The sequence below is a fragment of the Mirounga leonina genome, unplaced genomic scaffold (assembly GCF_011800145.1).
Source record: "Mirounga leonina isolate KUSES-001 unplaced genomic scaffold, KU_Mleo_1.0 Mir_53, whole genome shotgun sequence".
In the NCBI taxonomy this organism is placed as follows: Eukaryota; Metazoa; Chordata; class Mammalia; order Carnivora; family Phocidae; genus Mirounga; species Mirounga leonina.
This window is the reverse complement of record NW_023270807.1, coordinates 56711228-56723574: the sequence shown is the minus strand read 5'-3', so window position 1 is coordinate 56723574 and position 12347 is coordinate 56711228. Positions and strand designations below refer to the sequence as shown.

The 12347-nt window shown below is 41.6% G+C and overlaps 1 protein-coding gene across 1 annotated transcript in view; it reads left to right on the top strand.

Moving 5' to 3' along the window:
• The first annotated feature begins 6922 nt into the window (after positions 1 to 6922).
• The window catches only part of MCHR2 (melanin concentrating hormone receptor 2), a 61447-nt gene continuing 56022 nt past the window's right edge, over positions 6923 to 12347 (top strand). Inside the window, exon 1 of the mRNA XM_034991605.1 lies at positions 6923 to 7287. The gene's annotated coding sequence lies outside the window, so the exon portion shown is untranslated. The remainder of the gene's footprint in view (positions 7288 to 12347) is intronic.

Sequence of the window (12347 nt, the reverse complement as noted above, 5' to 3'; positions counted from 1 at the left end):
GAGCACATGTCTGCTAGTACATTTCTAGATAACCAGTTGTAAGTTTGCACATTTATGATTCATAAGCAGTAACATATACTTTCAGACTTGTGCTAAAGAAACACAGCCAAAATGGTTGCTGTGCATACATCTGTACTGTGAGATGACATGTCTTCTTTCTACCTTCTTCTCTGCTCACTCTCTGAAACCAAGTTCAAATCACCACTGCTGAGTCTTCTCAGAGCCCTCCCACACAGTTAGTCATGCCTTCTTCTGTGCTCTCAGAGAATGTGTGTGTACCTGTGTGTTAATGTGTGTGTATGTGTGTTCATGAAGCTCATTCGATGGGCTTATAAAATGGCAAAACCTCAGAATTCTAAGCTACTGCCCGCTAGGAAGATACTAATGATGACCTGCAGGAAGTATCGTGGTACCTACATTTCTTCTCTGTTTCTAGGTTACACCTAATCCTGAAGACAAACACTCCCATCCCTTCCCCATAGGATGAGTAGGACACACAGGTGGTTGTCCCAGGCACTCACAACACTGGCATTAGACACTTATGAATAATCACCCTGGAAAAAAGGCATGAACTGGAATTGCCCCAAGCAAACTGAAATATATGGCAACCTGTGCAGTAAGAAGTATGCACTTCTCAGAGCATTTTAGAAGTCAACTATCTCTATAAACTCTGGACTCAAACTGAAACTTGAGCAAGTGAATTAGCTGAGACTGAAAATGAGGTCCTGGCATTTCCATCTCAGCCCAGGAAGCACTGGAGACATGGTGGAGACTTACTGAATCTGATGCAACAGGAGAAATATCAACCAGATTAAACCAGGGACAGTTTACTTAAATTTGCTTGATCAAACTTTTTCACAAATTCCTGAGGATGGAGGTGGATATGAACATCTACCCCGTTTCTATATTATACGCATTTTACCACATACAATTATGTTTAGGGTAACTGATTAGTAGACAGTATGCAGTTCTCATTCCAAAGATTAAAGGCAGTGGTTCACAGTGAAGCCCCTCTTATATTTTTTCAAATAACAAAAGCAAGACTGAGGATTCTCTACCTTACTAACCAGTCAAAATTCTGATCTCCAAAATGACCTTTTTCAGGAATATTCAACTAATATGTTGTACATCTATCTGGAAATATATAGCATACCTCCATTTCATACAGTACTGTAATTGTTGTTTATTTTTCCCACAAGATTGCAAATATCCCTCTTCATTGGCAGGGATGATATCTTGTTCATCTTTGTACCCCCAGCGCCTAGAATAATTATTGGTGTGTAGTAGATGGATTGGCTTGCTGGTTGAATGGCTGACTGGCTGCTTGGTTGATTTTCTAGTTAGTTGCTTGTCTGGTTGGTCAGTTTCCAATTTGTTGGTTAACTGGTTGGTTGGCTGACTGGCTGATTGGTTGGGTGGTTGACTGGTTGGTTGGCTGGCTACTTGGTGGGTTGGTTGTGTGGCTGAATGGCAGCTTGGTTTATATCTAGCTTGCTAACTGGTTGTTTGACCAACTTTTGCAATTTTCCATTAAAAAATTTCCAAAAATTTATATTGACACAATTTTACTAAATCACAAAATCCCAGGAAAAACAAATTAAGCTTAAGTAGATGATTATAATCCCCTTCAGCAGCAAATTATAACAACTTCAAGGTGTGAAGTCAATCCCAATTTTATTATTGGCCTAGCCCTAAGAGTATTTTCCAGTGCCTGCCAACTGCACACAAGATATGATTGAGAGATTGAGCAGAATATTGTAAAGTTCATCACTTGTCTTTCTACCCTTATAGACTAAGTTCTTCAAGTCTCTGATCATTTTGTCATTGGATATAGGTGTCTTTAAGCATGCCTTTAAAAAGTACCACTTAGGGGTGCCTGGGTGGCTCAGTCGTTAAGCGTCTGCCTTAAGCTCAGGTCATGATCCCAGGGTCCTGGGATCGAGCCCCACATCGGGCTCTCTGCTCTGCAGGAAGCCTGCTTCTCCCTCTCTCACTCCCCCTGCTTGTGTTCCCTCTCTTGCTGTGTCTCTCTCTGTCAAATAAATAAAATCTTTAAAAAAAAAAAAAAAGTATCACTTAAATACCTTAAGAAGAATACTGAAGTTTCACTAACACACTTTAGTTAATAGATAACACCTTACTATAGACCAACCAGCCCTGGGCAAATATAGTGTAAAGAAAGAAATTCACCTAAGAGAAGGAAATCGCACAAAAGTTCAACTGACTTTTCACTTTGTTTTAAGACATTCTAGGTCATAGTCATTTATGGTTGCTAAAACAGCTTACATGATAATCTATGACCATTCTTCAAAAAGTTGGGAAAAAATAAATTGTTGCATGTACCTCATTGTCAATAGTGAGTTTTGAACATAAGAACCTGTGAGTGTTGGAAATGAATGCATATGCCAAGGCCCCTTAAAGAATATATACAGATCTCAACTATGGTGCATAGTTACCGAAATAAATAAAAAGGGAGTTGTTACTTACATGTTTCCTAAAACCCTGTGTTTTCTTTGGTGCTTGGCATTGTGGCTAAGCTTGAAAAAGAGCTCTCCTATATATGCTCCACATTTCTCAAAAATAAGGAGAAACAGGGATTAACCAGTATTTCAGGTAATTCATTCTCATTTTTTATTCCAACGTGGTTTTTGAGTACCTTTAATAGTAAATATTAGATATGTGATTTAAAAAATGAAAGTAATTAAAATTGATCAATTTAATTTATTGGTCATTTATTTAAAAATAAATGTTCATATACTGATTATAAAATCACTTGAAATATGGCTGGCGTCAGCAGTGGAACATAGCTTTTGAATCATTTAGAAATTTGGAGCTGTACAATACAAGTCATTGATGGGAAATTCAGCAGCCATGGGAAAGTAAATGGGGACTTACTAATAAGCAAAATTTTAGAGAGCCTAATTAAGGCTTGAAAATCATTGACAATTGTTCTAAGAGTTCGTTTCAGGTTTCTTAATAGCAAGTCTACGATTTACATAAACTGCCCTTAATAATTTTTAAAAATTTCAAAGTGTATATTCCAAAAGATATTATTATGACATAAAGGTACAAAAATGAAATGAGTTTGGGAAGCAATGGTTACTGCAGTCCTTTTATATGTCAATGTGCATTATAACTCTCCAAGAGGGAGTGAGGAGTCATATAGCATACATTATGTCCCAAACCCTTTTGACCACTACATCAGTTATCTATTGCCACAATAATTCTGGATGGCAAACCATATCAAATTCAGTGGCTATAAACCATCAACATTTATCCTGACAGATCTACAGTTTGGCTGAAATAGCTCTGCTTCCAGCTGCTCGTCTGTGGATCTGGGTACTCCACACTTCTCTCACCTTTTTCAGCCCAGCAGCTTAGCCAGAACATTCTCAGGGAGTAGCAGAGGACAAAAGGGGCAATGAAAAGGAATGGCATCTCTTAAGTTGTAGTCTGAGAATTGTCACACTGTCTATCTAATCTAAAGTCAACTGGACAAAGCAAGTCACAGGGCCAGGCCCAAAGTAAAGGGGCGATGGAATATGCTCTGTCCACGATGAGGCCATTGTAAGCAAGTGGATCCAGAGAGGGCTAAAAGACCTGGACCAGTAATTCAATCTATCACAACCATAAAACCCTTTGTTTATAGGTCATTTAATGCATTAGTGTTGTACGGAACACTTGCAGAAACATTGCAATATCTCATTGGTGTTTATGCAATGCTCCTGTGAGTAGACACATAATTACATAAGACAGTAACACCCTGAGATGCAGCAGTCTGAGAGTTTGAAAACATCATAATCTACATTAGCATCCCCTGGGAGATTCCTAGCAAAGAAACAGTCTTTCTGTTGATGGGACTTTAAAATCCCTCCCACTGTCACAGCTCACTAATAATTCAACCTCTAGAGTGAATGTGAGCACAGTGAGTTCAGTTTGGGAAGAGAGCACTCCTTCCAGAATACTGAGCACTTCCAGAGCCTTTCAGCCAGGATACTGTTAAGCTTTTTGGAGGGAGGCAGATCCTCCTATAGGAGTGGAAGATTAGAAGTCAGTTGTCAGAGGCTGTGCTTTGGGTAAGTGTAGAGCCAAAGACCAAGCTGACAGCAAGTGGATTATAGAGAGAAGTGACATCCCAGCCCAGGCCAAGGTCCTCAGAAGAAAGCCATGCCAGGTCAGCACGGAGACCTCTCTGAACACTCCCTTAATGAGGAAGATTAAACACGGGAACCCACTGCATGCCCTTGCTACCCACACTTCTACACGTGTGGAGCACAACCAACTTCATTCACCTCAGTATGTATGGTCTGTCAACTCATTCATTCCTTTTGCTGCTTTTATAAGACCAGAATCAATGAATCTCCCCAGAAATTCTTGAACTAGATGAAAGTCTATCTGATAAGCACAGTCAGAAATCGGTGTCCAGGGTGGGACAAAACCAGGCCAGCAGCAGCTTCCCCACACGCTACCAGTAACACGGAAGTGGTTTCTCTCGAACCCCCAGACCAGTTTCCAGCTGAGAGAAAAGGAACAGATGTTCGAGGGATGAGGTTTAGTTCTGAGTTCTGGCTCCCCTAGTGCTCTCTAAGGCAGGTGACATCATCAAAAGAACTCCTGGTTTAGGATAAGAACTATATGGGATTCTATTTCTGGATTATGCGTCTACTTCACTGCCTAGCATTTATTCTAACTTTTACCTCAGCTTTATATTAGTGAAATGGGATTAAACCCATCCTACATATCGTCCAAAATTGTTATAAGTATGTGATGACATTTTTAAAGTATATATAAAATAAAAGTGCCGCCACAATACGAGATGAGGCCACATATCCTCCCTCAGTGTCTATGAAAATTGGCAAACATAAACAAGGGCGCAATTCAATCTCATATGGTGATATTTTCCTGAATAGCGGTCTGTAACACAGGCCTTTCAACTACCAATGCCTAGTAAAACACAATGCAATATATTGGGCTAGAAAAAAAAGTTGGTTTCTTCGCTTTTCCAATATGGCAACAACAACAACAAAAAGAGATTTATTCAGCCCTCATGTAGACTACACAAGTAGATAGAGTTTGATTGTCATCATTCTCAATCACTGGAACAAAGAATTGAAGTGGTAAAAATTATTATTGCAGAGAGCCCTGCCTTTTTAAAATGGATGCCTCCAGGTGAGAACTACAAGACAAGCGCTCCCCCCCCTCCCCCCACCAAGTCCCTTAAGTTTACTTGGAAAAGACTCAGAATCTGGTCAGGGATAAGAAAGTTGTACAGGGAGGGGCGCCTGGGTGGCTCAGTCGTTAAGTGTCTGCCTTCCAGCTCAGGTCATGATCCCAGGGTCCTGGGATTGAGCCCCGCATCAGGCTCCCTGCTCAGCAAGAAGCCTGCTTCTCCCTCTCCCACTCCCCCTGCTTGTGTTCCCTCTCTCACTGTGTCTCTCTCTGTCAAATCAATAAATAAAATCTTTAAAAAAAATACTTGTTAAAAAAAATAAAGTTGTACAGGGAAATAAACTTCAAGAATTTAATCTGGAGAACACGTAAGGTGTATGAACTCAGTAGACTGTGTTTTTATAGTAACAGAGAAATGCTTTTCAACAAGGATATTGCAGTGGAAGTTTCAATAACAGGTAAGAATTAGCCCAAGAGATGGATTAGGTGGGGTTTTTTTCCTTTTTCCTCAAAGGTGCCCTATAAAATCTCACGTGTCACCTTTGCTAATAATCACACACCCTTCTAGGATCTCGGCTGCTAAATCTCCCACTTTGAACTCTCTTTAAGTTCTCTTTAAATTCGATTTCCCATACTCCTCCCCTTGGCTTTTCTGCAAGAGATTTTAGAACACATACTCATTTTGAGGCAATATCTTTTCGCATAAAACACTAAGGTAAGTTCCAGTTCTAAAATTTATAATCAGTGACTCCATACTTGCTTTTAAACATTCTGAGCTGTTGAATTTTGGAGCCAATTTCTTTAATCTTTCAAGGTTTTTTATTTTTCTAATTTAATATGTACATACATGACATTTCACCATGGCACTCTGACCACTCAGATTCTAGAAGGAAGGAGGATTCTGAAAGGTGCTGTAATCACCATTAATCATCATAGGGACCACTTACTGAGCACTTACTACCTGCCAGGCATGGTTTAAGTGCATTTGCATATGCCATCACAATGAAGCCTCCCAGCATCCCTAGGAGAGAAGCACTTACGGTCCTCATTTTACAGAAGGGGCAACGGAGGATTGGAGACATTAACAAACCTGCCCAAGGTCAAACACCTAATAGTAAATTGTGAGGCTGGGATGGAATCAGGACTGTCTGTCTTCATAACCCTGTGAGGCTCTCTTGGGTAAGAAGAAGTGATCCAGGTCCAACTTTATAAATGTCACCTTATTTGCTAAGTAGCAACTGATCAGATTTGATCCATGGGAAAGCATGAAGCTCATGGTCACTATAAGCCGCTTTGTTGGTTCAAGTTTACAGTTTGGGAGGTACCAAAGAGATTTAATCAGGCTAAGCCAAAGTCCTAAAAAGAAACCAGCTCCTTGATGATATTGTAAGTTTCATCTCCCTCCTTCCCTCCCACCTTTCGATTGAATCTTTGGGCCATCAGTAAACATTTGTTGAAATAAAAAGCAAGTCAGAATTTATTCCCTCACTCTTTAGCTGAAAACACCTACAAATGTTCACAGGAACATGACTGATTACCAGTCACTAGAAACAATAGCTCCTCGAAGAGCAGAGACGTTTTAACATTGTATTCGCTAGGGCTTCCCAAGCTCCTAGAAGATCTCAGGGCTGATAAAGGTGCTGATTGAATGAAGTGGCTTTCAGTGGTAAGAGTAAGCCTCCTGTCTGGGGCTGCGGCCGTTTCTCTCTCCTGACACTCCCTTTGGAAGTGGAGGTAGATAGGGTTTGGCTCCAGACCTGTCCTTGACCGCGCTCCCGATCCAGACCCTCCCGCTCCTCCCCACCTTCCCCCGGACGGACCGCTGCCCGCGGCTTTGCATCGAGGACCCGTCTGCTAGGTGTCCGGTCCCGCACAGAAGGGCGTTCGGGCCGCTTGCCGCCGTGTCACTCCAGCGGGAGGACAGTGAGCCCTCAGGTGACGTTTCAGCTGGCCGTGGCTCGGAGCTCGAAGCCACAGGCGCCTAGAGTGGGCGCGCCCGGGGTGCTGCGGTCCGCGCTGGGGGGCTGTCCCCGCCGGCTCCACCCGCTGCTCCTCCCAAAGGGAGGGTTCGCTACAGGGGTCCGATCTCTGTGAGCATCTTCTCTCCAGCCCCGGAAGGTACAGAGTGTGCTTCTGTGGAGGCGCCTGCGGGGAGGAGCGGGGCGGGGGGCGACTACTTTCATACTCGGTGAAGAAAATGGAAACAAAAGTGGGAAAAGAAAGGCAGTATGGCTTTCAGGGAGGCAGCAGCCTCAGCTCAGAAAGATGGAGCGCACGGAGCTCGTCTCCGGGGGTAAAAAGGGTGGAATAGAGTTGGCAACGGGAGGCATTGATCACTGGGTTGTTTTCCTAACCCGGAGTTCAGGATCCCTTTTCTAAACTAGAAAAGCCAAGTACAGTTCCACACCCTTGGTAGATCTCCCTCTCTGCCTCTGCCTGTGTCCATGTTCGCTCACCCGTTGGGACGGCCTTCTGTGACGCCCCCTCCCCACTTGGCTAACTTTATATTACTCATAGATCACCGGAGGTGTGCAGGGGCATCTGAACTCCTCTGATGGCCTCCCAGGTAGCAGGGAACTGGGGTGAGAGGGAAGGAGGGTGCCTAGGCTTTTACACATCAGTCTGGGGCTTCTTAGAGCCTTTGAGAAATGCTTTCTTAAAGTTCTTTCTTTAGCAATGAGAGAGCAATGTGCTTTCTTATGCTTCTTAATAAGGTTTTGCCCCAAAGTCTGGTATCTTCATTTGTAGTAGAATCTTCTTATTAAAATGCCCCTGAAGCTACTACTAAAGAATCAGGCAGAAACATGGAATTGTTTCCACTTGAGGTATGCACAGAAATTTCACCGAATTTAGCTCAGGGCAGATTTGGGGGTGGGGTGTTTTTGGTGAATGTTTTCTAACTTTTTAATACTGCATTTTCTACTTAAATATATTTGTTAGTATAATATAGTGGGTGGAGATATGGGGAGGGTGTGCTGACTGGCTGGATATGACTGCGTTGGGTTGGTAACCCATTATTTGTATTTCATTTGGATCATGACATCTGTTTAATGTCACCATTGAATTGGCCTTTTGCAGAGCAGACTGGCCTCATCTATCGTCTCATGCCATGACAAGATAATTACAAGAGCAATATTATTTGACTCTTAGCCTAGCACTGGTTGTTAAACTGTCCAAAGCAATCCAATTCCAAGAAAAGAGTTTTTCAAGCCTAGGGAATAAAGTTCCATCAATACACAGGCCACCTAATGTTTCTGAAATATTAATATAGATTGTTAAACAGAGATCAAGTTGGGAAAGAAAACCAGCAGGCACTTTAAAGAGGAGCCAGGCATAGTCCTGTGGGACCAAGATGCTGTGAGAGAACCAATTTCATTTTTAGCATCAGCTTAGCTTTTCCCAAACACCAGAAATGGATTTGGGGGAGGGATCTATTGCAGTTTAGTGCTAAGTCCAGTATCAATCAAGAAGTGAGCCTGTAGCACTTAAGACAAGTGATGAGCTAAATGTATAAGGTGCAGCGGTTATGCCTTCGGACACCCCAAACTTCCCAGCTTACTAGGTTAGTCCCAGAGTAGGATACAGGGCTTTCTCTCAACAGGACCTTTGGAAGCCCATTAGCCCTGATGGGTGGGGCAGTGCCTGGTCAGAGGCCCTAGGTGCCTTGGGAAGGATAGTCACATCTCCCACGCCACAAAGGACAAAAGATGGAAAATCCTCCTGTGCCCTGAAGACATTGCCTTTCTCCATGACACCCTCTCCAGAACTATGACACTGCCTTCTGTAATCCACCAGGAAGGAACCAAATCTGTCACTTAGCTTCTGTCTCATATTTGTTCACCCCCAAAACTTTGTACATTTATCTTTAACATTCCAATCCTCAGAAGTGAAATGAAATAAATATAGATGGGGAAAATTGAGGAAAGCTGGAGATGGGGAAAGATCAGGCTGGGGCAGGAGGAGCCTTCTTTGTGCTTCAGGGGAGGAGAAAAGAAAAGAAAGAACTTTTGTCAAGAGCCTACTCTGTGTTAAGCAATGTCTGGATGCTTCATTTCATTAAATCTTCTCAAGAAATATGTAAGGTGGAGAATGCCACTCCTATTCACCAATGGGGAAACCATCACTGGGGAAAATGAGGCTCCGAGAGGTTGGTGACTAGCGGAAGTCACAGAGTTAGAAAGTGACAGGACTAAGATTGGGCCTTAATCTGCCTGATTCCTCCAGAGAGGTAAGTGTGCTTTACCTGTGAGGGCTGGTGAGAAAAGCCCGAGTGGCTCTCTTCTCCCTGTCTATCCACCCCCCAGCTTTCTTTGGGAGGAGGAGCTTAGGCTAAATCTGCCAAAAGCTATGCCCCAGGGACATGTATGGACACAGGGTCTCTTACAGAGGTAGTGGACCCCAGAGGCTGCTCTACTCCCCTCTTTTCCCCATCCTTTATCTCCATCCCTGCTCTCATTCCTCTTAAACCCAAACTCAAATGCTGAGGTTCCCAAGCATTGGCACATGCCCTTTCTCTCCCTGTGGTCCCACATTCTCACCTCATGCTGCGTTTCTTCTTTCTGTCCCACACCAAAATATTAGGGATGTTATAAAGATCCCTACAAATAAAGCAGGAAATTTACATTTAAGGATCCAAATGAGGCATGGCTTCAAAGTCTACCGAATCCAGGGCCTGCCATTTCCAAGCAGCTGGATTCCCTGATGAGGGTGGGGAGGGGGAGGGGGTGATGAATGGGAATGCTGAGCCAGATTTGGGGGAAAGGGCAGGAGGAAAAGCAAAAGGAAACAGAGAGGAAGAGAATCATTCTTATCTAGGCAAAACTGTATGACTATAGAGAAGTGTTTAGAAAATAGATTTGACTGTAAAATTAGTGCTTACAAAAAATTAGTGCTGGCAAAATGACAGTCCTTTTACAGTTTCCTATGGCTTGCAGCTAATTACCATGCAGCACAGTAACAACTGTGTTATTTCATTAAATACACATCAGAGTAACTTTGATACATTTTATTTAATTAAAATAAAAAATAAAATTCTTAACTCTATGTACTCAAGTCTTTTTTAAATGTTTTTATTTAAATTCCAGTTAGTTAACATACAGTGTAATATTAGTTTTAGGTGTACAATATAGGGATTCAACACTTCCATTCAACACCTGGTGCTCATCACAAGTGCATTCCTGAATCCCCATCACCTATTTCATCCATCCCCCAGCCACCTCCCTCCTGGTAACCATCAGTTTGTTCTCTATAGTTAAGAGTCTGTTTCTTGGTTTATCTCTCTCTCTCTCTCTCTTTTTTTCCCTCCATATATATAGCTCACTTCTTCTTTATCCATTCATCTATCGATGGACACTTGGGCTATTTCCATAATTTGGCTGTTGTAGATAATGCTGCTATAAACATCAGGGCGCATGTATCCCTTTGAATTAGTACTTTTGTATTCTTTAGGTAAATAGCTAGTAGCACAATTGCTGGAGGGTAAGGTAGTTCTCTTTTTAACTTTTTGAGGAACGTCCATACTGTTTTCCAGAGTGGCTGCACCAGTTTGCATTCCCACCAACAGTGCAAGAGGGCTCCCCTTTCTCCACATCCTCACCAACACCTGTTGTTTCTTATTGTTTGATTTTAGCCATCTGACAGGTGTGAGGTGATAGCTCATTGTAGTTTGTTTGTTTGTTTGTTCTATTCTTATGTTAATCCCCTACAGCTCATTGTAGTTTTGATTTGCATTTCCCTGATGATGAGTGATTTTGAGCAACTTTTCATATATCTGTATGTCTTCTTTGGAAAAATGTCCATTTTCATCTTCTTCCCATTTTTTAATTGGATTATTCATGTTTGGGGGTGTTGAGTTTTATAAGTTCTTTATAGATTTTGGATACTAACCCTTTACCAGGTATGTCATTTGCAATATCTTCTCCCATTCCATGGATTTCCTTTAGTTTTGTTTATTGCTTCCTTTGCTGTGATTGTTTCCTTTGCTTTTTGTTTTGATGTAGTCCCAACATTTTATTTTTGCTTCTGTTTTCCTTGCTTCAGGAGACATATCTAGGAAGAAATTGCTGCAGTCAATGTCAAAAAAGTTACTGCCTGTGCTCTCTTCTAGGATTTGTTATGGTTTCAGGTCTCACATTTAGGTCTTTAATCTGTTTTGAATTTATTTTTGTGTATGGGTAAGAAAGTGGTCCAATTTCATTCTTTTGCATTTTGCTGTCCAGTTTTCCCAACATCATTTGTTGAAAAGACTGTCTTTTTCCCATTGGATATTCCTTCTTGGTTTGTTGAAGATTAATTGACAATGTAGTTTTGGGTTCATCTCTGTGCTTTCTATTCTGCTCCATGGATCCATGTGTATATTTTTTGCCAGTACCATACTGTTTTGATCACTACAGCTTTGTAATATAATTTGAAGTCTGTCTGGTATTGTGATGCTTCTGGCTTTGCTTTTCTTTTTCAAGATTTCTTTGGCTATTTGGGGTCTTTTGTGGTTCCTTACAAATTTTAAGATTCTTTGTTCTAGTTCTGTGGAAAATGCTGTTGGTCTATATACTGATATCTAATAGAATTGCTCATGAATCCAAGTATCTATCATGATCATCCATTGCAATAAACACAGACATGCACACACACATGATAGTGTGTTTATTTTGTGACTCTAACATTCTGAGAGAACTAGATGGGAACCATGCTTCTTAAGAAGAAGTTTTATCCTTAGGGATTTATATTAAGCATCTAAAGCACTGGCAAAACTTTTGCCACAATGAACTCTAGTCTCATACATTTAGCAGCTCATTGCCACAATTTTCAAGTGTGTAAGTTAAGTACTATTGGGTTCTAAAGTCATCAGAAACATGAAGTCTCATCAACTGGTTCCCACCTTGTTCTAAATATATCCCATGTCCCACACCTTCTAAAAAACTGAGCTACTCATTTTACAATGCTCTGATCACTCAAGTTCATTAAGAAGGAACTTAGTTCTGGGTTTTTTTTAAGCCTATGACCTTGCAAATAAACTTGCATTAAAAAATGCCTTTCGATCTTGAAAATGTATAAAAATATCATGTATTGCCACTCTTTTTTAAAACTGTAGGTGAGGGAGGCTTCGTGGCTCAGTCATTAAGCATCTGCCTTTGGCTCAGGTCATGATCCCAGGGTCCTGGGATCAAGTCCCAAATCGG